The sequence below is a fragment of the Phyllostomus hastatus genome, unplaced genomic scaffold (genome assembly GCF_019186645.2).
Source record: "Phyllostomus hastatus isolate PE091 unplaced genomic scaffold, TTU_PhHast_1.1 phas_contig_16, whole genome shotgun sequence".
NCBI classification, from domain to species: Eukaryota; Metazoa; Chordata; class Mammalia; order Chiroptera; family Phyllostomidae; genus Phyllostomus; species Phyllostomus hastatus.
Window position 1 is genome coordinate 25054980 of NW_025333643.1, and position 26962 is coordinate 25081941.

Consider the following 26962-nt stretch of genomic DNA (forward strand, 5'->3'; position numbering starts at 1 on the left):
CCTCTAGGATTTTAATGGTGCCACAACTTATATTTAAGTTTTTTATCCACCTTGATTGATTTTTGTGTATGGTGTAAGTTGGTGCTCGAGTTTCATTTTTTTGCATGTATCTGTCCAGCTTTCCCAACATCATTTGTTAAAGAGGATATTTTTACTCCATCTTATGCTTCTGCTCCCTTTGTTGAATATTAATTGACCATAGAGACTTGGGTTTATTTCTGGGCTCTTTGTTCTGTTCCATTGTTCTATTTGTCTGTTTTTATGCCAGTACCAGGCTGTTTTGAGTACAGTGGCCTTGTAATACTGTTTGTATCAGGTATTGTGATCCCTCCTACTTTGCTCTTTTTTCTCAAAATTGCTGCAGCTATTCAGGGTTGTTTATGGTCCCATCTAAATTTTTGAAGTATTTGTTTTATATCTGTGAAATGTGCCATTGGTATTTTAATAGGTATTGAATTGACTCTATAAACTGCTTTGGGTAGTATGGATGTTTTAATGATGTTAATTCTTCCAATCCATGAACACACTATATGTTTCCATTTGTTTATGTCTTCCTTGATTTTTTTCTTCAGTGCTTTGTAGTTTTCTGAGCACAGGTGTTTCACCTCCTTGGTTAGGTTTATTCCTAGGTATTTTATTTTTCATATTGCTATATCAAATGGGATTTTTTCCTGATTTCTGCTTCTGATGTTTGATGTTTTTTGGCTGAGTCTATAAAATTTTTTATGTACACTATCATGTCATTAGCAAACAATGACAGTTTTGTTTCCTCCTTTCCAATTTGGATGCCTTTTACTTTCTCTTGTCTGATTGCTGTGGCTAGGACTTCCAATACTATGTTGAATAGAAGTGGAAAAAGTCGACAACCTTGTCTTGTTCTTGATCCAGGAGGGAAATATTTTAGTTTTTGCCCATTGAGTATGATGTTGGCTGTAGGTCTCTCATATATGGCCTTTATTATGTTGAAGAATATTCCCTCTATTCCTACTTTGCTGAGTGTTTTTATCATAAATGTGTGCTGTACCTTATCAAATGCTTTGTCTGCATCTATAGATGTGATGTGATTTTTGTCTTTGCTTTTGTTTATGTGATGTATTAAATTTATTGATTTGTGAATATTGTACCATCCTTGCACCCATGGGATGAATCCTACGTGGTCACGGTGTACGATCTTTTTAATGTGTTGCTGGATATGGTTTATCAATATTTTGTTGAGGATTTCAGTGTCTATGTTCATCAGTTATATTGGTCTGAAGTTTTCTTTCTTTGTTGTCTTTTTCTGTTTTGGGGATTAGGATGATGTTGGCTTCATCAAAAGAGTTTGGGAGTGTTTCATCATTTTGGATTCTTTGGAATAGTCTGTGAAGGACAGATATTAGCTCTTTCTTAAATGCTTTGTAGAATTCTCCTGTGAAACCATCCAGTCCAAGGCTTTTGTGTATTGGGAGTTTTCTTATTATTGCTTCAATTTCTTTTGCTGTTATTGGTCTGTTCAGGCTTTCTGCTTCTTCTTCATTCAGTTTTGTAAGACTATATATTTCTAGAAATTTGTCCATTTCACCTAGGTTTTCAAATTTCTTGCTATATAGTTGTTTGTAGTAATTTCTTACAATCCTTTGTATTTCTATGCTATCAGTTTTAATCTCTCCTCTTTCATTTCTGATTGTGTTTATTTGGGTCCTTTCTCATTTTTTTTTGATGAGCTTGCTTAAGGCTTGTCAATTTTGTTTATCTTTTCAAAGAACCAGTTCCTGGATTCATTTATCCTTAGAATTGTGATTTTAGTTTCTATGTCCTTTAATTGTGCTCTGATCTTGGTTATTTCCTTCCTTGTACTTGCTCTGGGTTGTCTCTGTTTTTCTTCCTCTAGTTCTTGTAGGCATGGGGATAGTTTGTTTATTTGAAATGCTTCTATTTTTTTTTTAGTTAGGCCTGTATTGCTATCAACTTCCTCTCAGGACTGCCTTCACTGTGTCCCATAAGTTTGGGGTTGTTGTGGGTTCATTTTCACTTGTTCCCAGGAACAATTTGATTTATTCCCTAATCTTTCTTCACCCATTCATTGTTGAATAGCATGCTATTCAATCTCCATGGTTTTAAGTGTTTTGTGTTTTTTTTTTCTTCCTTGAGGTTGTTTTCCAGTTGCAGTCCCTTATTTTTGGAGAAACTTTTTGATATGTTTTCAATCTTCTTGAATTTGTTGATGCTTGTTTTGTGTTCCATCATGTGGTCTCTCTTTGAAAATGTCCCATGTGCATTTGAAAAGAATGTGCATTTTCGTTCTTTGGAGCAAAAGGCTATATATATCAGTGAAGTCCATTTCATCTAGGGCATTTTTCAATGTCACAATATCTTTGTTCATATTTAGTTTGGAAGATCTGTCCATTTTTGACAGTGGGGTGTTAAAATCCCCTAATATAATTGTGTTGTTGTCACTATATTTCTTGAAGTCCTCCAAAATTTTCTTTATGTATTTGGGTGCTCCTATGTTGGGCACATATATATTTAGAATGTTTATGTCTTCTTGGTGGATTTTTCCCTTGAGTATTATGAAGTGACCTTCTGGATCTCTCTTTATGGCCCTTTTGTTGAAGTCTATTTTTTTCTGATATGAGTATTGCTACCCCTGCTTTTTTAAACTGTTCATTTGCTTGAAAAAATTTTTCCCAGCCCTTCAGTTTCAGTCTATGTAGGTCTTTTGTCCTGAGCTGTGTCTCTTGTAGGCAGCATATGTGTGGGTCATGCTTTCTTCTCCTTTCAGCTATTCTATGTCTTGTGATTGGAGTATTTAATACATTTACATTTAAGGTTATTATTGATTAGTACTTATTCATTGCCATTTTTTTCATACCTGTGTTCCTCTCTCTCTCACTCTTTTCCTTCTTCTTCTTAAAGCAGTCCCTTTAGCATCTCTTGCAGAGCTGGTTTGGTGGACATGTATTCTTTCACTTTTTTTTTGTTTGTTTGTTTGGTAAGCTCCTTATTTGGCCTTCCATCTTGATTGAGAACCTTTCTGGGTAAAGTAGCCTTAGTTGCATGCCTCTGGTTCTTGTGACTTGGAATATTCCTGGCCATTCTCTTCTGTCTTGGAGGGTTTCCATTGAAAATTCAGTTGCTAGTCTTACCAGAACTCCCTTGTATGTTACTTCCTGTTTATCCCTTGCTGCCTTTAAGATTCTTTCTTCGTCTTGGATTTTGCTATTTTAGTTATGCTGTGTCTTGAAGTTGGCCTCTTTGCATTCCTCTTGATTGGGACACTCTGTGTTTCCTAGATTTGTGTGACATTTTCTCCCATCAAATTAGGGAAGTTTTCCATCATTACTTTTCAAACAGGTTTTCTATCCCTTGCTCTTTTTCTTCTCCTTATGGTATCCCTATTATATGAATATTATTACATTTCATGTTGTCCTGCATTTCCCTCAATCCCTTTTCATTCTTTCTGAGCCTCTTTTCCTCTTTCTGGGTGGTTTTTCTACCTTGTCCTCCAGCTCACTGATCCAATCCTCTGCTTCATTGATCCTGCTTTTGATTCCTTCTACTGTGTTCTTCAGTTCAGAAATTGTATTCTTCATTTCCTCTTGGCCTTTGTTAATAGTTTCTATTCCCTTTTCATGTTGATATAGTTTTCAGTGAGTTCATTGTAGTTTCCCTGTAGTTTCTGTTAATTCTCTATGAGCTCATTGAGCTTCCTTCTAACCATTGTGTTGAACTTAGTATCTGATAGTTGAGTTGCCTCTATTTCATTCGCATTCTTTCTGAGGCTTCCTCCTTTCCTTCATTTGGAGATTGTTTCTTTGTCTTCCCATTGTTTGTGATACTCTTCTTGTGAGCCCCAGCTTCTTAAATTGATCTGTTCTGACTCCCTGTGTTTCTGATGTGAACTTCTATGGTGGTATACCTGTGAAATTCGGTGGTGCAGTCTCCTTAATCTCCTGAACTCATTGATCTTGGGCTGTCATTTATGTTGGCTCTCTGTATGTCTTTGGGTTTTGATTGTTGTGAGGTCTTTCTTTGGTGGGTCCTTCCCTCCAGCTGGTTAACTGAGGGTCACTTGGTCCACATCTTGTGTTCTTTTGTGCAGGTGTGGACAGGTTTTCTTGAAGCTGATTCTTCTATGTGTATGAGGTTTTGGGGCTTCTCTGTTGCTCTTTTTTCTGTTGTTTGTTGTGGGTAATTTCTCCACTATTTATTTGTACTTCCAGATTGGTCCTGGATTGAGGTTAGTGTGTCTTCCATTCCTTCCTTCACTTTCTCCTATTGTTATCTGTTGGTAGTTCCTTTTTTTTGGTGGGATTCCTCTTCCAGCAGTTGTACTGGTGTTCACTGCTCCCACCTTGCAAGTTTTCTGGAGTAGCAATGTGAAATCTGTCTCACTTGTTGGGATGACCCCTCTTTGCATGTAACTCTGGTCCTTTCACAACTCCAGGTTTTATTGTCTCACTGTCTGATTTTTCAAAGTCCTCTATGATTTTTCATCTTCAGTCTCCATATATGCTAGGATACCATTGGCTGTTTGCTCCATTCCTCAGAAGATCAGTTAGGTGTTTCACATGTGAGCAGGGAGAAGTGGACTCTGCTCCTACCTATCTTGCCATCATCTTCCTATCCTAACTGAGGTTTCTTAATTCAGTATTCTGCTAAGAAACATTGCATAGTGCCTGCCTGCAAATGATTAGATTTCATCCAATTTGGAGAAGGATAATTTGTTACCAGTGCATCATGAGTTTTGTTTGAGTTGTTAATGATTATCAGTTGCTGTTGTCCTTTCTTTTTTATTATAAATTAGTGTTGGTTAGGTTTCATCATTATCAGTTGGTTGTTGTGGGCTATTTTGTTAACCCTATAGTCTGTAATATTTATGTATTTCATATTTACATGTTTTGAATTTAAAATTTGAGGGAGATTGGACTTAAGACCTTCCAGAATTGTGGTTCAGAAATTATTCATCCGTATCCTTATTGTAAAATGTATATATGGTGACACATTGAATTCCTACTTACTGCCTGTGAATCTATGCAGTGTAAGTCTCAAAGTAAGTAACATTTTGTTATTTTTTATGTCCATGGGGCAGCATTTTATAAAATATGAGCATGTTAATAGGTTCATGTTATTTTACAAAAGTAATTAGTGATTCACAAATATATCTCCCAAGTATTTATTACCTAAGTATTTTTCTACTGGAAAATGGAAACAGGTAGGAATTTGATATTTCACTTCCTCAATATGCTATGGTAAGGAAAGTTTGAACACCAGTATTCTATGAAGAAATTGTAACTATGAGAGACAAGTCCATCATAGAATTCTGAATTTTAAAATAGATGATAATAAGCAAAATAATAAAAAATGAAATATGGCCATTTTAAAAAAATAAAATGATAAGCTATGAAACAGGAAAACATGTTATTGTTATTTGAAAGCCTCCCAGATGATGTTTTACTAAGTTCAAATGTCTTTTTAGGTTCTTATATCTCTTTATCTGATGAAATGCAAGATGGCATGTATCAGACATGTGTTTGAGATACTAGGCCACTGAGTGAACATTTGTATGGTAACATTTTTGACAGCATCTCCCAGGATTGTTTAGAAGTAAAAGCAGATTTATGGCATATATGCTGTCAATCTGCTGCCCTCTCTCTGTCACAGGCTCCATAATCAATCACAGTGATTGTTCCCTCAGAGTCTAGATGTGATTTCAGAGTCTTTCTCAGTTCTTCTCCAGGCACCGTCTATTAATTGATTAACACTGGCAAGCAGTTGAGAGTCTCTGACCATCCTTGATGTCACTTAATTGAATGACCTTCTCCAGAATTCCTCTCCTATTGGAAAAATGCATGCCATAAAACACTTCATTAAAAATAAGAAAATGAACTAAATTGCAATTAAATATGAATTTAAATAGTAACACAGATCTAGTAATTACTGTTTGAGATAGTGCAATTTTAGACAATTCTGTTGGCTTCTGAGAGTCACAAATCTTTCTCTTCATTACTTTCAGAATTTTTTTATTCCTTTTCCCACTCTTCTCTAACTCTGTATCTAAGATGCAGAGCTGCCTGTGATGTGAGCTCTCACCAAACAAAGTGATCTATGATTTTAAATCATGAAGCAATTCATTATGAGCAGAGGAGTTTTGGAAAGCCCTCATGAATGGGTAATTTTGAGTTGGGCTCTGGATGTTTGACAGAGAGTGAGCTAATAGCAAAGGGTCAAGGGTGGTCTATTCCACTAAAGGGAACAGAACAAGTAAAGGCTTAGAGGCAGTGAAGGGAAATATGGGTGTAAGGGGGTGGGGTGGGGTGGTGGACCTGGATTGCTGTAGGCCCTAACCTAGTTAGAGAAACTTTATATTCAACTTAAAGAGAAAGCAAAAATATTTCTTTGTTATTGTTTTGTAATTTAGTGTGCACACATGACCACAGGTAAGATGGAAGGGAAGAGCCCCAGTACCTACAATTAGAATTTCTATGGAAAGCAAGTCAGTTAATCAACAAAAATGCAGTATGGGCACACTAGCCAGTCTCTCAGAATCACTTCAGGACTTTCATACTGCTTCCCTGACCAAATCCCCAGCTATGAGTAAAGGGAACCCAGGAGTTTGACAGTTTTTTACACAGTGTCTAGAGCACAAATAGACTTGCTGAGTGAATTAAAGAATGAATGATCCCAAGTAGATAATGTTTAGTTGAATCCTCACAATAACCTTGTGAAGTAGAATGTTTTCCCATTTTACTGATAAAGAATATCTTAAAGAAAAGTTAATTGACCTTTTTGAGATCATGGAGTTTGGGAGGGCAAGTTGGAAGTTTCCTACCTCTGAATAATGGTTCAGTTTACTGAGTCTGTGCTGTGCATAGGCCCCAATACGTGCTGTTTCTTGAGATGTTTGATCTGTATCACAACCCTACTCAGTCTGTATTGTGACTCTGTTATACAAAACACTGCAAAATGTAGACAATAATAAAAAAGCTGAGAGGAAAGCTGAGACTGTGCACCAACTCTCAGTTGAATGCTCTTCCTGTCACAACCAGGTACTGATTTTAGGAATATCAGCCAGCTAGTCTTGGTCACTTTAAATCACAAAGCACATCTCTGTGTTGAGGGGCAATAGTTCTGAATTCACAGGCCACTGTGTCTCAGGCATTTAGCTTAGCCATATCACACAAGAATTCTGAGTACTGTGGCAGAGTAATGCTTTAGTTTTAATTTTTTGTGTCAACAGGCCTGGCTGGAAGCATGCTTTCTTATTGGATTAATAGCATCTCATTTTCAAGAATTTTTTATAGGCCATTGTCTCACAACATACTTTTTCAGAGTTTGGAGACCCTGTTTGTGCTCCAGGAAGGGAAGCAACAGCATGAGATAAATCTACATTTATTAGACTCAGTCTTAGTGTAGATCTTCTGGTTTAGTTAAAATGAAGTTATAAATCATTCACACTGGAAGAAAATTCTCTGTAACTGCCATTAACTTTTTGATAAGTTTTTCTGGCATCTATCATATTGAGACTTTATAAATTATCTAGAATATTGTAAAGTGGACTGACCTTTCCAGTAAGTGGTTTGATCATTTGCAATGGTGTCTTTTTGCAAAAATATGAATTTGCTGTCTTTCAAATAAAACTTTCTAGACCCATAGCCCAATAACATGTTAGGTACAAATTGCTTATGCAATCAGACCTTAAGTCTCCCTTTGAAGTCCCTCTTATTGTCAAAATAAATCTCTTTCTCTCTTCTGAAATATCCACATGGCCAATGATAGATTCCTGACTCATAGTTCACTCTTCCCATAATTATGCCATTCCAGTCACTGCTAATCAATTATGTCATTCTTTGTATTTTAGTGGTTTTAATCTCTGAGTCCTTCCAAGCAGTGCTTCAATTACTTAGCTGTTAGAGGATGAATGATTTCAAAAACAATAATGACAACTATCCTCAGAGCTGTTACTATGTAGCACGTACTACATCACATATGGTTCACACTGTGTACATTGGAATTATCAATTTAATTTTGAGATGGAAAGTAATGTCCATTCTTGATCTAGGTTGTGCTCATATGTAACTGCTTTCCTCTCCCAGTGTAGACCATGTAGTTCACTTAAAGTCAATGATTTAAATGATTAAACAAGTTGATACATATAAAGTACTTAGAATGATTCCTAGAATAATGTAAGTACATAGCATGTGTATAGCATCTACATACATCATTGGGAATTAGTTAAAGAATTGACTGACTTGAAGGATTGTACATGACCTCAACCTTTTTGTCACCAGTGACTCTCAGCCAAATAGTTGTAGGAGTAGGAACAGGTTGGTGAACTAGGAAAACAATGAGTTCATATCCTGGAACTATTTTATCACACTATTAGCTATAGGTGTGGGCAATTCAGTGTCACTCTTCCTGCCTTACCAATAAAATGGGGATTCCTGTTCATAAATCCTTATCTTACAGGCTTAAGTGAGAAATAGAGATATCTGTTCAACATCTGCCATCTATTAGGTGTCTAGTACATGGCATCTTGTTATATTTTTATATAAATATATGGATGTCAAAGTAAAGATGGCATACATTAGAAGGATTGCTTGATACTAACATATCTACCCATAATATTTTTCTGTATAAAAAGGATTCACATAGAAATTTTACAACTTGGGCTTATTTACTCACTTTATGAACACATCTGAATTTTCTGATAATTTTCCATGTACTCAGAACAAACAAGAAAAAAGGATTTTAGGGCTAATCTCTACTCTGACATCCATAATAGTTCACCCTGAGTGCTAAGTCAGTATGAATGGGTCAATACTTACAGTATTCTTTCTTCTAACAGCATGTTGTATATATGATTACTGAAGAAGGTGTTCTAATGAATATGTTTGGTAGAGTCTCTATGATTCCAAATAATAGGAAAATTTGCTTAATTAATTGAAATATCTGGCCAATATCTCATGACTGGGAAATAGTCCAAATATCACCATTAGTCCAAAAATTTAGCATTGGTGCTTTATAATTCTTAGAATGGATTATAAATCTATTATAACTCTATTAAAAGAGCTACTAGTCAAATGACATCTTATACCATTTTCAGTACTTCCATAGGTGTTTTTTTTTCTTTTCATGAACTATGTTGTTATAATAACCCATTAACTTTTTCTAATAGGATGCAACTACTAAAGGAAGACATCCAGGTATATAATGATAAGCACATTAGTATCTAAATGTCCACAGGTTTCATTCCAGCATACCATTTTTGTGTACTCTTATGTATATCCCATATTTTTTTGTCTGAATACAATATGATTCCTTGGTGTATCAAGGGTTGCCTAAGCATCATGCTGTTTACTATTTTGAGCCTTAGCAAAAAAAAGTGCCAATGTTTCTTATGTTTTATGTCTGTAGGCAATTTATGTTAACATGAGAGAATAGCTTATATAGATAAAGACATTAGAGATAATAATAAATTTGCGTAGTGTTTCAGAGTCGCTTAAGAACCATACCCAATAGGTAAGAGATCTCTACTGAAGAAGTCAAAACCTTACAGAAGCCTTGCCAGATTACTCGATAAAACTTTATTATCTCTTTTTAACTGTCCTCATTAATGTACTTCAAAAATGCTGTTAAATATTTCTGGCAAGCAGAATATTAGAGTAATTTTACAATAGTGTAAAGAATTTATTATAATCTTTTCATGAGTCTATTTATATTCAATTTGACATTAATAGTTGGCAAACAAACCACAGTTAATTGTATTTAATTAAATTGTTAAAAACAAGGGTAGTTTATTATTACTGTAGGCTCTATTGATGTATGTGTTTGTATGAATAAGATCTGGTGTAAAGTTCTTTTGGACATGGTATCATTTATCAACAGAAAACAATATGAGAATGCTAATTCCAGAAAGTTGTCATTATATTAGAACAGTTGGAGGTGGAAGCCTCAGATAGTATTTGTAATCTTACATCCAGTGTTAGGTAAATACAGTGGGGTTTCTGCCAAAGCAGACATCCCTGTTTTTATACTATGCCTCATGAGGAGCTACAATCTTCTTTCCTTCATTGGAGGGGTTGTTTGGAGAGAAAGTAAGATCTGTGTCTAGTTTTCCACTACACACACATATATATATATGTGTGTAGTGGAAAACTACATACATATACTATATACTATATACATATACTATATACTACATATGTGTATATGTATGTAAAATATAGTATATGTATGTAAAACTACATACATATACTATATACTACATACATATGTATGTAGTATATACATATGCTATACTATATATTAGTATATGTATGTAGTACATACATATACTATATACATATACTATATACTACATATGTATATATGTATGTATATATAGTATATGTATGTAAAACTACATACATATACTATATACTATATACTACATACATATACTATATATAAATTATATATATATAAAATTTCAAATGAGACCTGGAGAAATAGGAAGGGCTAAAACCAAAACTCAGGGATGGATTTTGGGCAGCAAAGAATTCTAGATATTATGAAAGCCTGGAAACAGACAGGAAGATACATTAGAAAAACCTGAAGAAGGTCAGAAGGTCAGGGAAAAGGCATACATTTTATATTGATTAATGAATGTATATAAAAAATGTTTTGAAGATAGCAGGAAGCAATGAGTGAAAGTTGACACTGAAAGAAAAAATTAACTCTTCCTCCTTCTCAATTGTGTCTAAGATTATATATTATATATGTGTGTGTGTATGTATACATATATATACATATATAATATTATATACCATATTTTTGGATCATAAGACACATCTAGGTTTTAGATGAGGAAAATCAGAAAAAAAATTTGAAGCAAATAATGTGGTAAAATATTTAATAACATAAATAACATAATATTTTACCAATATAAATGTAAACAGAACTCAACAACAACATTAACAACCATTATTCCTCCCAAATTTTTGTTGGGGGGGATTGTGTCTTATAGTTTGAAAAATGTGGTAGATGTTTATTAAGTACCACTATGTACCTGGAACTGTTAAGAATTCTATATTATTTCATTAATCCTTATACTTGCCACTGTAAGGCAGCTTCTGAAAGTTTAAATAAATTGCCCAAAATACACAGTTAAAAGAGGTAAAACCAAATTTTGAACTTGGGTAATTTGGTTCCAGATCCCATGTTTTTGATGACTGTAATACTGAAATTCTTTGCCTCTGCTACTATCATTAGTTTTAATTGTGAGGGACAGTATTAAGATGGAAATAAGTGTACTTCAGAATGGGTTATATCAGTCATTTTCAACTGATATACTGCAAGAATTGTCAAGACATCCAATACCTGACTATTTAGGGGCACTAACCTCTTTTCCTTAGACTATCAAATAAAAATAAGACAGCAGTCAACACAATAATAGCTGCCCAGTATGAATGAATCAAAATTATACCTACTTTTGTCAGATTGGCAAAAAATATACTTTCTGGTGTACCAAAGAATTTTAGGAATTAGTTTTTGTGTGCCATTAGATGAAAAAGGTTGGAGATAGCTGGGTTAGCTGATGCTATGGCAACCAATCAAGTTCAAATCTGAATGACTTAAGGCAATAAAACTTATTTCTTGATCATGTACTGTGCACTGAAGTTGAGTGGAGAATGTGCTACATGTTATCTTTAATCCACAACTAAGAAAAGCATATATTAGAAATAGTGCTATTCATTGTGACTGAAAAAAAGAGAGTTTGAAGGTATGCAGGAGGAAAAATTAGTTTCCTCTTACTCTTCTAAGTACTACTTCCTGAACTAATAATCACATGAAGATGAGAAAAATTAATAGGAGAAATTGATCAAATGTGTTACATATTTACCTAAGGGGGTTTCCTAAGAATCAGGGACCCAGGGACAGATCAGGCAGTTAAATCTTACATGCCACAATGTGCCGAGGAGAAATAGGGGATAGCCGTTTGGGACTTCAAAGGGCATAAAAGCAATTCACATGGAGATGGAAAAGCAAATGTTTAAACTTAAATGTTTTCTGGGCTGTCTTTAACAGAGATGGCTCTAATCAAAAGGTCTTGCTATCCCTCTCTATCACATACTAGTTCAGAGTGTATTGTGCTTTGTGATGATAGCTCCCTTCCTGGAGCGGGTCCTCTATCTAATTTTTTGAAGCAGTTAAAGGGAAGTTCAGAAGTTTGTCACATCTTTTGTTTCTTCAAAATAATAAGGTTAACATAATCAATATCTTAAAAAGACATATTTTGGAGTGGCGAATTCTGCTCTGCTTCAGTTCCACCTTTGAAACTTCAAATAAGAAGTTTCACAGTCCAAAAGCTGAGTTTTAGACTGCTCCATGTTTCACTGAACCAATTACTCAGTTCTGAGAATAGGTCAGTTGCATCAAACAGTTGTGTCTCATTTTAGGAGGTCATGATGCAGGTGGGCTCCCCAAATAGGCCTATATTGTGTAAGCAAGCAATCAGGTATTTAATAAGAGGCATTGATTATTATAGAAAAAAAATTGGAGCAAGTTATAACTGGTAACTGAGTCGTGAGATCTGCCAATGGAGATTTCTGGATGTCAGGCTTGAAGACATTTTTGCAGTTTGAAATGTCTCTGATAATGCCATTGGGTATTCAGGCAAATGTATTAGTAACTTAACATAGCATCAGGAGTGAATGGTCTAAGCCTGAGATATTGTGGCAATTTCTTTGAAGCTTATATCAAGACTAGTTGCAGTTTACAGGGCTTCAGGAAAAGGGCAGTGTTAGTTTTCAATGATTCCAAGTCAAAAGTAGGAGAAAATTAGAAATGTTAGTTTAGAAAGTTGCAAGCAGCCATGGCCAGGTAACTCAGTTGGTTCAAGAATCATTCTGATTTGCCAAGGTTGTGGGTTCAGTCCCTTGTCAGGGCACATAAAAGAATTAACCAATGAATGCATAAATGGGTGGGACAACAAATCAATGTTTCTTTCTCTCTCCTTTCTTCTCTCTCTCTAAAATCAATTTTTAAAAAAATTCAAGCAAATATTTGATAAAGCTAGAGGAATCTAGTCATTTACAGCTAACAATAAAAAAATCCTCAAAGAAGTTAATAAAACTAGAATTTAATATCCATAATTATGTATTATAGTTTCTATTGAAATGTATGTTTTGTCTCTAAAAGCATCTTCTATTTTACCAAAGATAGATGAATTTACTCTCATTTATTTGGAAAATAAGTCTAGTTTTAACAACCCTGCCCTGGTATTTGTATAAATATAATAAGAATAGCAATTGATCATATAGGCTCTTTTAAATCTGTTAGCCATCAGACTTTGCCTGTGGTACTTTTATTTATTTTTAAATTTCACTGTTCAAGTACAGTTGTCTCCATTTTACTCCCCCAACTTCCCCCACCCCGGCCATCCCCACTTCCCACCCTTGATCTTACTGCCCTTTGGTTTTGTCCATGTGTCCTTTACACATGTTCCTGAAAACCCTTCCCCCTTATCCCCCTATTATCCACTCCCACCTCCCCTCTGGTTACTGTCAGTTTGTTCTTAATTCCAATGCCTTTGGATATATTTTGCTTTCTTGTTTATTTTATTGATTAGGTTCCACTTATAGGTGAGATTATATGGTATTTGTCTTTCAATGCCTAGCATATTTCACTTAGCATAATGCTTTCCAGTTCCATCCATGCTGTTGCAAAGGGTAGGAGCTCTTTCTTTTTTCTGCTGCATAGTATTGCATTGTGTAAATGTACCATAGTTTTTTGATCCATTCATTTAGTGATGGGCAATTAGGTTGCTTCCAGAACTTGGGTACCTTTAGATTTGGGTGAATTCCTCTCTTCTCAAGGTTCCCCAAATATCTTGAAGTTCCTGAACCTGGCAGGAGTAACTTTTCTTACTTACCTGATAAGACTGCTGGGAACCCTTTAAGCAAGATGTGAGGCTGTTTTTCCAAGGGGCTTTTCATGGACTTTCATAAGTCCATCTCGATTCCTTAAGGTTGTCTGGTCATATCTGAGTCAATGCATGTCTCAAACATGACATTCCAGTCAAATCCTTGGTAATATCAGCAGTTTCTAATTATGCCCTGATACAAAGAGAACATGTTTTTATTAAACTTATACAAATAACTATAATGCCATGAAAAATAAGAATACTCACTAAGAATTTCCAAATTCTTCAGTGATCAGGTAGGGGAAAAGAGATAAATGTTTTAATTCATTAATAGCAATTTACCAAATTGTTCTAAGTTATACGTAGCTTAAGAGAAAAAGGTTCCTTAAGTCTGGTAAACAAAGATTTAAAAAATTAATATTTCAAATGAAAGTCATAAAAATTATAAGCCTCCTCTTCAGTTTATTCAGTCCCACATAAATAATTTATCTTAACCCATGGTTAAGATAATGCAGTTCACAAGGAAATTTACTTATGACATACAGAATTTTAAGAAAATAACTAGAATTATGAATGATAATATTATACCAGGTCATTTCAGAATTTTAGAAGTTTATATATTTTTTGAATATTTATATTACTAATATTACTCATATAACATATGTTAGAAATTTATAATCACTTCTTTGAAAATGCTTCCCATGGAATTCAGCACCCCCAATAAGGGTAACTAGTTTAATTTTTCTCTTTTATAAAGAGAAAGAATAAATCTTTTGAGATATTCCAGGAGCCCTCTGGAATACCTCAGAGTTATTTCCAGGTGAAGAAAAAGACTCTATTTAAAATTTGAATATTGAAAAATGCTTTTTTTGTCAAAATATGTCAAAAGATTTGGATATTTGATGAAAATACCATAGATCATTATGAAACAATACCTAACTGTTCATTTAAACAAAGTAACAAAAATTCAAAGGCAATTACAGAAGGTTACATTATTGTTAGCAAAACTTTAGTTTTTACTGTTGAGAATATTCAGTTTCCTTAAATAATTAAGGACCTGATTGAGACAACATAAAATATAGAAAATTATTTTGATAAAACACAGAATATTAGCTTTCTATAGAGAAAACTTTTCACAAAATGTTATCAGGACCAGACTAATAGTCCAGAAACACTTGTTTTAATCACAAATTTTCTACAACATTCCTTGTGCAATTTAATTTGTCTCTTGTTTCCTTATTGAAAAATTACCAGCTTATTTTAGGACAAATCACTTTTAAATTTTCTCAAAAATGTATCTCCATACCTTATACCTTCTATTAATAAAACATTATTTTTCTTTTATTTTGATTGGAATTCTCAACACTTAGAAATCTTAATTTTAGTGACAATTAAAAGAAAGGAATTATGAATGAGCCATCATTCCACAGATTGGCAAACACATGAATACATTTCAAAACCCTTAGAAACATAGATTCTTTTATTGACAGATGTCATTTCATAATTTTAGAAATATGTTCTTCTTTAACAAAAGTACAAGATATTTTTATTTTAATAAGAAGCCAAAAATAAACTTAGATTTATTTAGTCATTAATTTTTACCAAAAATTAATCTTATCTGGTAATGATCTTATCTGATAATGATCTAGCACTCAAAAAATTTTATCATTTAACTTAGTAAAACGCTAAAGTTTTGAGTTACCAAAAGATTTTGGAAACTATTTTTAAGTACGTACAGTCTAACTATGTAATTATTGCTAAAATGTTTTTACTTCAAAATGGTTTTTAATTCTACTTACAATTATTTAGCTTATTAATCCTTAACAATTATATTTAGATTACCCATGAAAACTCCATGAGACATCAAAGTCACTTCTAATTGCAAATTCTTTTCCTGCTGACAAATTTTGCAGGAGGTAATCTGAACTTATTTTTGTAAGTCTAGGTAAAATAAAAGTGAATATTTAAATCTAACTCTAAAAACATTCATATTTTAATTAAACCCACAAACAAAAGTTAGATTTAATTCTAAAAATTTCCTTCAACTCACACAAACTTGAAGTGCATATGTGTTACTTTCTATTATATTTTTGCAAATTTTTATATTAACTTTTTTTTGTTTAAGTCAATTAAATAGTGCTGTCTTACAAGTTAGCGCTATTATCCAGAAGTGGAAAAATAACATATCATACATAAAACATACAAACAATCATAAACAGAGATCACAAACATAAGCAGTGACTAATATTTGTAGAGAAGATACTTAAGATTTTTTATTTGTCCTTGAAAAATAATTTTTAAGGTAGTTGGAGGGGTAAATTTAGGCAAGGAAGATATTTTTGCCACTTATACACTTAAAAGGCTTTCATTTTCCATTTTTCCCTCTGATTTTCTGTTTCAAGCAGTTGTGGGCTTTGCTTACAGTCATGATGATCCACAGGAGGGTCTGTGGAGTTGCCAAGGAGACTTTAAAAAATTCCTATCAAACTTTGAAAAATCAGCTTCTGATTTTGCCAAATTCTGATCATAGAATTATTAAATCCTTTAAAAATATCTTGTCAAAATGTTCATTATAATCTCTGCCTTCCTGCTTGTTAAAAAAATTCCCAGTGAGGACATGCTTACTAACTTTAGAGAGAAGGTAAGGGAAAAAGGAGAGAGGGAGAGAGGGAGAGAGGGAGAGAGGGAGGGGGAGAGGGGGGGAGAGGGAGAGAGAGAGAGAGAGAGGGAGAGAGGGAGAGAGGGAGAGAGAGAGAGAGAGAGAGAGAGAGAGAGAGAGAGAGAGAGAGAGAGAGAGAGAGAGAGAGATCAGTTACCTAACTGAGGACCAAACCTGCAACCTAGACATGCACGCTGACTGGGATTCAAACCCACAACCTTTTGGTTTACAGTGTGACACTACAACTAAGCCACACCAGCCAGAGCTACCTTCCAGCCTTTTAAATTTATCCAAACTTGGGTAAATAGGAAGGACTTAGTTTGGGGTCCCTTAATTTAAGGGGAACATGTCAGGGCTCTAATTGGCCCATCTAGCTTTGAAAGTGCTACATTAAAATATTTATTTTGACTCTATTAATATCTACTTTATCCAATTTTTAATAGCTGTCTAAATATTTTCATCTTGCTATGATTAGTTCTGTAACTCTCCCTTTTATATTTCCTCTTTGTTCTACTCCTTAATATTTGCTGTATTCACCTTATTTTTTCTTCTTAAGTGCCAGACAGTTATACTTCCAATGTCCTGATTTATTTATTTATTTATTTTTAAAAATATCTGCAGGAATCTGAAGGCCATTAGAAAGGGGAGGGGTTTGAGTGGACTTTGATTTTTGTTCTAATTTCTGTCCGTCCATATTGTTGAAAGAGTCTTAGTGACTCATTATTATATCAAATGAAAGCTATCTGAAAACATTTTCAATTTGGAAATATTTCTAATTCAAAGGATCCATCATTTAGTCATTGACAATGAGGGATTTTAATAGAAATTTAAACAAATAAACCTTTTATGTTTTAACTAAGGAGACAAGAAGAGTCCACAAGAGAGTGAAAATGATGCAGCCCTTAAAATTCACCAGAGTCAGCTTAAGTAAGATGAAGTATCTTGTCTTTCAACAGCTGTTCCAAAACACAAGAGACCATGCCTTACCCCTTTGAACAGAATGACATTCTAGATTCTTGAAGCTTGGACCCAAGCCTGTTCACCAGTACATCAGATGCATCATTCAGCTCACAGAGAAAGTAAAAGGAAAGGATCAACAGAAAACAAGTGTACTCAAGCCTAACCTTCACCAAAGTCACACTGCCCGAGTAAACTGTTTCACCAATATTTTCTCCTGCAAATCTAAATTTAGAAAGGACAATTTTTTTTATTCCTTTGTTTTTCCCCTGGACTCATAGATAAAGATCCCAGGAGTCTATAAGGTGAGAAAACCTTACCTGTTGGTCAGCTGGATTGTCAGGCACTCAGGTTCAGCTGCAGTCATCTTTGGGAAAGCAATTTCCAGTCAGATAGTTCTCCTGTCTGGCTCACCAAAAGTGTGGGGGAGGAAAAATAAATTCCTTTTTACCCAAGTTCTTCTGGCTGGTCAAGTTAGTGTGAGATAGATTAGCAGGAGAAAATCACCTCGTTTATTTGATATTTACAAAAGAATTTCCCTAAGAATATGGAACCCAGGCAAATTAGGCAGTTAGGCTTATATGACACACTGAGTTAAGGAGAAGGGTAAAGGGATCTTGGTTTGGGACTTCAATGGACAGGAAGGCAATTCACATGGAGATGGGAAAGCCAGGTCATCTTTAACAATAGCATACAAAGAAGTTTTTGATCAAAAAGGCCTTGCTGGTTCCTCTCTGTCTAATACATATTTGTTCATATTGAACTATAGTTATCTGTGATGATATCTCCCTTCCTACAGTTTTATCTAAATTCTTTTAGGAAGCAAATGAAAAGATCCAAGGCTTTTCTGAGTCTTTAGATTCTTGAAAATAATATCTAAAAATGTATATTTGAGGGAGGCAAACTTTCCTCCCCCTAGAAGTAATATTAGCAAATAAGTGTTTCAGTTTATAAGTGACACATGTCACTTCTTCTCACACTCATTGGCCAGACCTGGTCATATGGGTCAATCTAATTACAAGGGGCCAGGCAGAGCAATGCTACCATGTATCCAGAAGTTAAATAAGAGAGACATTTGGTGAATAGCATTCATGTCATAAATGCCATAAAATGTCTTAGTGGTTAGAAAATATTTCTTTTATTATAGTAATCTTCCATTTTTAGATATCCAAATTTAGATATCTTATTTCAGTATATTTTTAAAATTTTAATTGTTTAATTTTTATTAAATTTATTGGGGTGACATTACATAATAACATTATATTAATTTCAGGTGTACAATTCTATAATATACCATCTGTACACTGTGTTGTGAGTTCACCACCCCAATCACATCTCCTTTCATCACCATTTATCTTCCTTTTAACATCTTCTACCTCCCCCAGTTCCATTTCCTTCAGGTAATCACCTTACTGTTGTCTGTGTCCATGAGGATTTTTTTTGCTTTGTTCCTTCAACTTTATCACCCAGCTTCCCAAAACCCTCTCATCTGTTAGCTGTCAGTCTGTTCTTTGTGATGATGAATCTGCTTCTATTTTGTTTGTTAGTTTATTTTGTTTATTAAAGCCCACATATTATGAAATATTATGGTGCTTGTCTTTCACTGGCTGGCTTATTTCACTTAAGACAACACTCTCCAGGTCCATCCATGCTGTCACAAAAAGATTTCCTTCTTTTTTATAGCTGAGTAGTATACCATTGTTTAAATATATCACAGATATTTTTTTCACATTTTTTATTGTTGTTCAAGTACAGCTGGATTTTTTATCAACTCATTTAATGATTGGCACTTGGGGTGCTTCCAACTATTGACTATAATAAATAACTATGATAAGTACAGGGGTGCATATGTTCTCTTATATTAGTGTTTCAGGATTGTTCAGATTTATTTCCAGAAGTAGAATTGCTGTGTCAGAAGGATGTTCCATTTTTAATTTTTTGAGGTACCTCTGTACTGCTTTCCACAATGGCTGCAACAATCTGCATTTCCACCAACAGTGCATGAGGGATTCATTTTCATCACCTCCTTGCCAACACTGGTTTGATGATTCATTGATGGTAGTCACCCTGATAGGTTTGAGGTGATAGCTAATTGTGGGTTTAATTTGCATTTCTCTGATTACTAGTGACATTGAGCATCATTTCATTTCTATTGATCATCTGTATGTCCTCTTTGGAGACATCTCTATTCAAATCTTTATCATTTTTTTTAAATTGGATTGTTTGTTTTTCTGGTGTTGAGTTTTATAAGTTCTTTACAAATTTTAGATATTAACGCCTTATCTGATGTATCATTGGTGAATATGCTCCCCTATTAAGTGGGTTCACTTTTCCTTTTGTTGATAGTTCCCTTGCTGTGCAAAGCATTTTATTTTTTAAATATTTTTCAATTTTTTATTTTTTTATGTTGTATGTTTTGTTTTATTTTTTACATAACAGCAACAGATTTATTAGGGACATCCTGAAACTGACTTAGGAACTGTTGTTTTTTGTTTTTTTTTAATTGTCATTCAAGTACAGTTGTCTCAATTTCCATCCCCCACCCCAGCCATCCCCACCTCCCACCCTCGATCCTACCCCCTTTGGTTTTTTCTATGTATCCTTTATAGATGTTCCTGAAAACCCATTCTCCTTTTCCCCCACATTGTGCCCTCCCATATCTCTTCTGGTTACTATCAGCTTCTTCCCAATTTTAATTTCTTTGGTCATATTTTGATTGCTTGTTTGTTTTGTTGATTAGATTCCAGTTAAAGGTGAGATCATATAGTATTTGTCTTTCACTACTTGACTTATTTCAGTTAGCATAATGCTTTCCAGTTCCATCCATGCTGTTGCAAAGGGTAGGAGCTCCTTCTTTCTTTCTGCTGCATAGCATTCCATCATGTATATGTAGCATAGTTTCTTGATTCACTCATTGACTCATGGGCATATAGGTTGCTTCCAGCACTTGGCTATTGTAATTGTGCTGCTATGAACATTGGGGTTCAGAGGTCCTTTTGCATTGGTGTTTCAAGATCCTTAGGGTGCAATCTCAGCAGTGCAATTGCCAGGTCAAAGGCAGTTCCATTTTTAGTTTTCTGAGGATATTCCATACTGTTTTCCACAGTGGCTGCACCAGTTAGCATTACCACCAACAGTGCATGAGGGATCCCTTTTCTCTAGATCCTCTCCAGCACTTCTTGTTTATTGATTTGTTTATGATGGCCATTCTCACTGGTGTGAAGTAGTATCTCATTGTGGTTTTAATTTGCATTTCTTTGATTGCTAGTGATGCCAAGCATCTTTTCATATATTTGGGGGCCCCCTCTATGTCCTCCTTGGAGAAGTACGTGTTCAAGTCCTTTGCCCAGTTTTTAATTGTTATTTTTTTGTGTTCCTAGAATGGATTCCTGTGAGTTCTTTATATATTTTGGAAATCAAACCCTTTTCCAAGGTATTGTGGGCAAATATGTTTTCCCATATGGTTGGTTCTTTTTTTCATTTTAATGTTGCTTTCCTTGTTGCTATATCAGACAGTTCTTACTTTGATGAGATCCCATTCATTTATTTATTCCTTACTTTATATCTCTGGTTATAGGAGACATACCTGTGAAAATATTGCTGTGTGGAATATCTGAGATTTTCTTGCCTATGTTCTCCTCTAGGACTTTTATGGTGTCACAACTTATATTTAAGTATTTTATCCACCTTGAATTTATTTTTGTGTGTGGTGTAAGTTGGTCATAGAATTTCATTTTTTTGCACATAGCTGTCCAGCTCTCCCAACAACATTTGTTGAAGAGGCTATTTTTACTCCATTTTACATTGCTGCCCCCTTTGTCAAATATTAATTGACCATAGAGACTTGTGTTTATTTCTGGGCTCTCTATTGTGTTTCATTGATCCATGTGTCTATTCTTATGCCAGTGCCAGGCTGTTTGGATTAGAGTGGCTTCGTAATACAGTTTGATATCAGGTATGATGATCCCTCTTACTCTGTTCTTCATTCTCAAAATTGGGGGGCTATTGGGGGTCATTGTGGTTTCATATAAATTTTTGAAATGTTTGTTCTATATCTACAAAATATACCATTGGTACTTTAATAAGGATTTCATTGAATCTATAAATTGCTTTGGGTAGTATGGGCATTTTGATGATGTTAATTCTTCTAATCCGTAAACATGTTACATGCTTTCATTTGTTGTGTCTTCCTTAATTTCTTTCTTCAGTGTGGTGTAGATTTCTGAGTACAGTTCTTTTACCTCCTTAGTTAGGTTTATTCCTAGGTACTTTATTTTTCTTGTTGCTATATCAGATGTGATTTTTTCCTGATTTCTTTTATGATATTCCATTGTTGCACAAAAATGACTTTGATTTCTGAATATTGACTTTGAATCCCACTGTTTTTGCAAATTCACTTATTAGGTCAAGTAGTTTTTGGTGGAGTCTATAGGATTTTCTATGTACACTATCATGTCATCTTCAAACAATGTCCCTCCTTTCCAATGTGGATGCCTTTTATTTCCTTTTCTTGTCTGATCTCTGTGGCTAGGAGTTCCAATACTATATTGAATAGAATTGGTGAAAGCAGACATCTTTGTCTTGTTCTGATCTTAGTGGGAAAGCTTTTGGTTTATGCCCATTGAGTATGATGTTGGCTGTAAGTTTCTCATATATAGCCTTATCATATAGAAGAACAGTTCCTCTATTCCCACTTTGCTGAATGTTTTTTTATCATAACTGGGTGCTGCACCTTATCAAATGCTTTTTTTTTTTTGCATCTATTGACATGATCATGTGACTTTTGTCTTTGCTTTTGTTTATGTGATGCATTACATTTAGTGTTTTGCAAATATTGTACCATCTTTGCATCTCTGGGATGAACCCAACTTGATCATGGTGTATGATTTTTTTAATGTATTTCTGGATGCAGTTTTCCAATATTTTCTTGAGGATTTTGGCATCTATGTTCATCAGCATTATTGGCCTGTAGTTTTTTTCTTTGTTGTGTCCTTATCTGGTTTTTGGATTAGGATGATCCTGGCTTCATAAAAGGAGTTTGTGAGTCTTCCTTCTTCTTGGAATTTTTGGAATAGTTTGTGAAGGGTAGGGGTCAGCTCTAACTTAAATGCTTTGTAAAATTCTCCTGTGAAACCCTGTGGTTTGAGGGCATTTGTGTGTTGTGAGTTTTTTGATTACTGCTTCAATTGCACCTGCTGTTATTGGTCTGCTCAGTCTTTCTGTTTCTTCTTCATTCAATTTTGGAAGACTGTTTTTCTAGAAATTTGTCCATTTCATGTAGGTTTTCAAATTTCTTGGCATATAATTCTTCATAGGAATTTCTTAAAGTCCTTTGTATTTCTGTTGTATCACTTGTAATCTCTCCACTTTCATCTATGATTGTGTTTATTTGGGTCCTCTCTCTCTCTCTCTTTTTTTTTTTGAGGAGTCTGCTTAAAGGCTTGTTGATTTTCTTTATTTTTATCAAAGAATAAGTTCCCATATTTATAGATCCTTAGAATTGTTTCTTTAGTCTCTGTGTCATTTAATTCTCCTCTGATCTTGGTTATTTCCTTCCTTCTACTTGCTTTGGCCTGTCTTTGTTGTTGTTCTTGTAGTTTTTGTAAGCATAGGGTTAGGTTGTTTACTTGAAATGTTTCTATCTTTTTTAGGTAGGCCTGTATTGCTATGAACTTCCCTCTCAGGACTTCCTTTGCTGTGTCCCATAAGTTTTGGATTATTGTGAGTTCATTTTCATTTGTGTCCAGAAACTTTTTGATTTCTTTCTTGATCTCATTCTTAACCCATTCATTGTTTAATAGCATGCTATTCAATCTCCATGAATTTGAGTGTTTTTTGAGTTTTTTCCTTGTGGTTATTTTCTAGTTTCAGTCCCTTGTGGTTGGAGAAAATATCTGATATTATTTCAATCCTCTTGAATTTGCTGAGGCTTGGCTTGTGTCCTATCATATGATCTATCTTTGAAAATGATCCATGTGCATTTGAAAATAATGTGTATTTTGCTTTTGGGGATGAAAGTTTATGTATCTACAAACTTAATATGTGTATATTTGTTATATCCCTTTGATCTAGGACATTTTTCAATGCTGCAATATCTTTGTTGATATTTTGTTTGGAAGATCTATCCATTTTTGACAATGGGGTGTTAAAATCCCCTATCATAATTGTGTTGCTTTCAATATCTTTCTTGAAGTCCCCCAAGATTTTCCTTATATATTTGGGGGTTCCTATGTTGGGTGCATATGCATTTTTAATATTTATGTCTTCCTGATGGATTCTCCCCTTGAGTATAATGAAGTGTCATTCTGCATCTCAGTTTTGGTCCTTTTTTTGAAGTCTATTTTGTTTGATACGAGTATTGTTACCCTGGCTTTTTTTCCCCTGCCCTTTTGCTTGGAATATTTTTTGCCAACCTTTCACTTTTAGTCTGTGTTGGTCTTTTGTTCTGAGGTGAGTCTTTTGTAGGCAGCATATGTGTGGGTCGTGGTTTCTTATCCATTCAGTTACTCTATGTATTTTGATTGGAGCATTTAATCCATTTATATTTAAGGTTATTACTGATAGGTACTTATTCATTGTCTTTTTACATCTTTTGTGCTTGTGTTCCTTTCTATCTCACTCTTTTTATTCATCTCCTTAAAGCAGTCCCTTAGCATGTCTTGCAGAACTGGTTTGGTGGAGGTGTATTCTTTGAGGGTCATTAATCTGGAAAGCTCCTTATTTGGCCTTCCATCTTACTTGAGAGCATTGCTGGATAAAGTAGTCTTAGTTTCAGGCCTTTGTTTGTCATCACTTGGAATATTTTTTGCCATTCTCTTCTGGCTTGTAGTGCTTCATTGAGAGATCATCTGTGCAAATTTTTTAGTTTGATGTAGTCCCATTTGTTAACTTTTTCTCTTTTGTTTCTTTGCCTGAGGACATATATCAGGAAAAAAATATTGCTATGAGAAATGTCTGAGACTTTACAGGTATGTTTTTTTTTGTTTTCTGGTCTAATAAGTCTTTCATCTATTTTGAGTTTATTTTTGTGTTTGTAATAAGAAGGTGGTCTAGTTCACTTTATTTGCGTATATCTGTTCAATTTTCCCCACATTATTTATTGAACAGACTATTTTTACACCATTGTGTGTTTTTGCTTTCTTTGTTAAATATTAATTGACTATTAATGCATTGGTTTACTTCCTGGCTCTCTGTTCTATCCCATTGATCTGCATGTCCAATTTTATGCCACTACAGTACTGTTTTTATTATTATGGACTTGTAATATAGTTTGATATCATATAGCATGATTCCTCCAACTTCATTTTTCTCTTTGAGGATTGATGTGATATTTGGTGTCTTTTGTGGTTCCCTATAAATTTTTGGAATATTTGTTCCTGTTGTCATTGGTATTTTAATAGGAATTGCATCTACACTATACATTGCTTTGGGTAATATAGACATTTCAATGATGTTAATTATTCTTATTTATAATCAAAGTATATGCTTCCACTTATTTGTATCTTCTTCAATTTCTTTATTTAATTTCTTATAATTTGTGAGTAATTATGAGGGGACTTTTATGAGGGGACATCCCAAAAAACAGGAATTGTCTTCTGGAAGGTGGGCCCTTAGTAGGCTTTCCCCACTAGGTGAGTGTTCTAATAACCCATTTGTATCAGTGTGCCAGCTGGCATTGTTGAAAGAGGCTGCATTCAGCTTCAGTGAATAGTTTCTATGGACTCTTTCAATGTGTTTGCACATTTCACAATGGGTGATTTGTGAGTGTATCTGCCTGCACCACGCTGAGTGTTCAGCAGTTTTTCACACACACACAAAAAAGGCATAATCCTCATGCCCCACACTCGCTATTCACTCAACCTTACCCAGAGCTACTTCCACTCCTGGATTAACAAAGTCCTCAAAGGGAAACATTTCTCTGATGTGGAAGAGGTAGAACAAAAGATGGCAGAAGCACTAAAAGGCATCAAAATGGACAAGTTCTAAAACTTTTGAGCTGTGGAAAAATGTCTCAATAGGAGTAGTGCATCAAACGGAGAGTACTTTGAAACAGACAAGTTTAAACATGTAAGAATAAATACACAATTGTTGTAAATAAATTCCAGGTTTCTTGAGTCTCCCTCAAATATTAAATGGTTAAATTTATTCCTAGGTAATTTATTTTATTTTATTTTTCATGTAATTGTAAATGAGTTTGTTTTCTTAGTTTCCCTTTCTGATAGTTCATTATCAGTGTATAAAAAATCAGCTGGTTTCTGGATATTTATTCTGAATATAGCTACATACTTGAACCTCTTTTTCAGTTGTAGCAGATTTTTGGTGGAATCTTTAGGGTTCTCTATATATGGTAACATGCCATCTGCGAATAATGACAGTTTTACTTCTTACTTTCCAATTGGATACCTTTTACTTTTTCTTGTCTGATCACTGTCACTAGGACTTCCAATACTATGTTGAATAAAAGCGGTGAAAGTGGATATTCTTATCTTGTTCCTGATCTTAAGAGTGATGTAGGTAGTTATTGCCCATTGAGTATGATGTTGGCTGTGGGTTTGTCATATATGCCCTTTATTATGTTGAGGTATGTTCCGTCTACTCCCACTTTGGTGAGAGTTTTTATCAAAAATTGGTTCTGGTTCTTATCAAATGATTCTTCTGCATCTATTGACATGATCATGTCATTTTTATCTTTTATTTTGTTTATGTGGTGTATCACATTTATTAATTAGTGTATATTATACCAGCCTTACATTTCCAGAAAAAAATACCACTTGATCATGATGTATGATTCTTTAGTATTACTAGATTTGGTTAGCTAATTTTTTTTTGCAAAAAAAATTTTGCAAGAAAAGGATTTTTGCATCTATGTTAATCAAGGCTATGGTTGTATAATTTATTCTCTTTGTGGTGCCTTTATCTGTTTTTTGAATTAGGGTAATGCTGGCCTCATAAAATAAACATGAGAGTCTTCCTTCCTCCTGAATATTTTGGAATAATTTGAAAAGGAGAGATGTTGCTTCTTCTCAGAATGTTTGGTAGAATCCACTTATGAAGCCATCTGGTCCAGGATTTTGTTTCTTGGGAGTCTTTTTTGATTACTGCTTCAATTTCATTAGTTTTAATTTGCCTACTCAGGTTCCTAGTTCTCTTAATTCAGTTTTGGAAGATTGTATGTTTCTAGAAATTTATCCATTTCATTCAGATTGTCTAAATTGTTGACATTTAGTTGTCCATTCTTTTTTAAAAACTTTTTTGTATTTCTTTGATGTTAGATGTTAATTATTTTCTTTCATTTATGATTTCATTTATTTAGGCCTTCATTCTTTCTTTCTGGATGAGTCTGGTTAAAGGTTTGTCAATCTTGTTTATCTTATCAAAGAACTAGCTGTTGGTTTCATTGATCTTTCATATTGTTATTTTGTTTTAGATTCTATTTCATTACATCTGCTTTGCTCTTTATT

At 34.2% G+C, this 26962-nt stretch overlaps 1 protein-coding gene across 2 annotated transcripts in view; it reads left to right on the forward strand.

The window, feature by feature from the left end:
* The window catches only part of TAFA1 (TAFA chemokine like family member 1), a 640413-nt gene that overhangs the window by 12259 nt on the left and 601192 nt on the right, over nt 1–26962 (forward strand). The gene's annotated exons all lie outside the window — the stretch shown is intronic.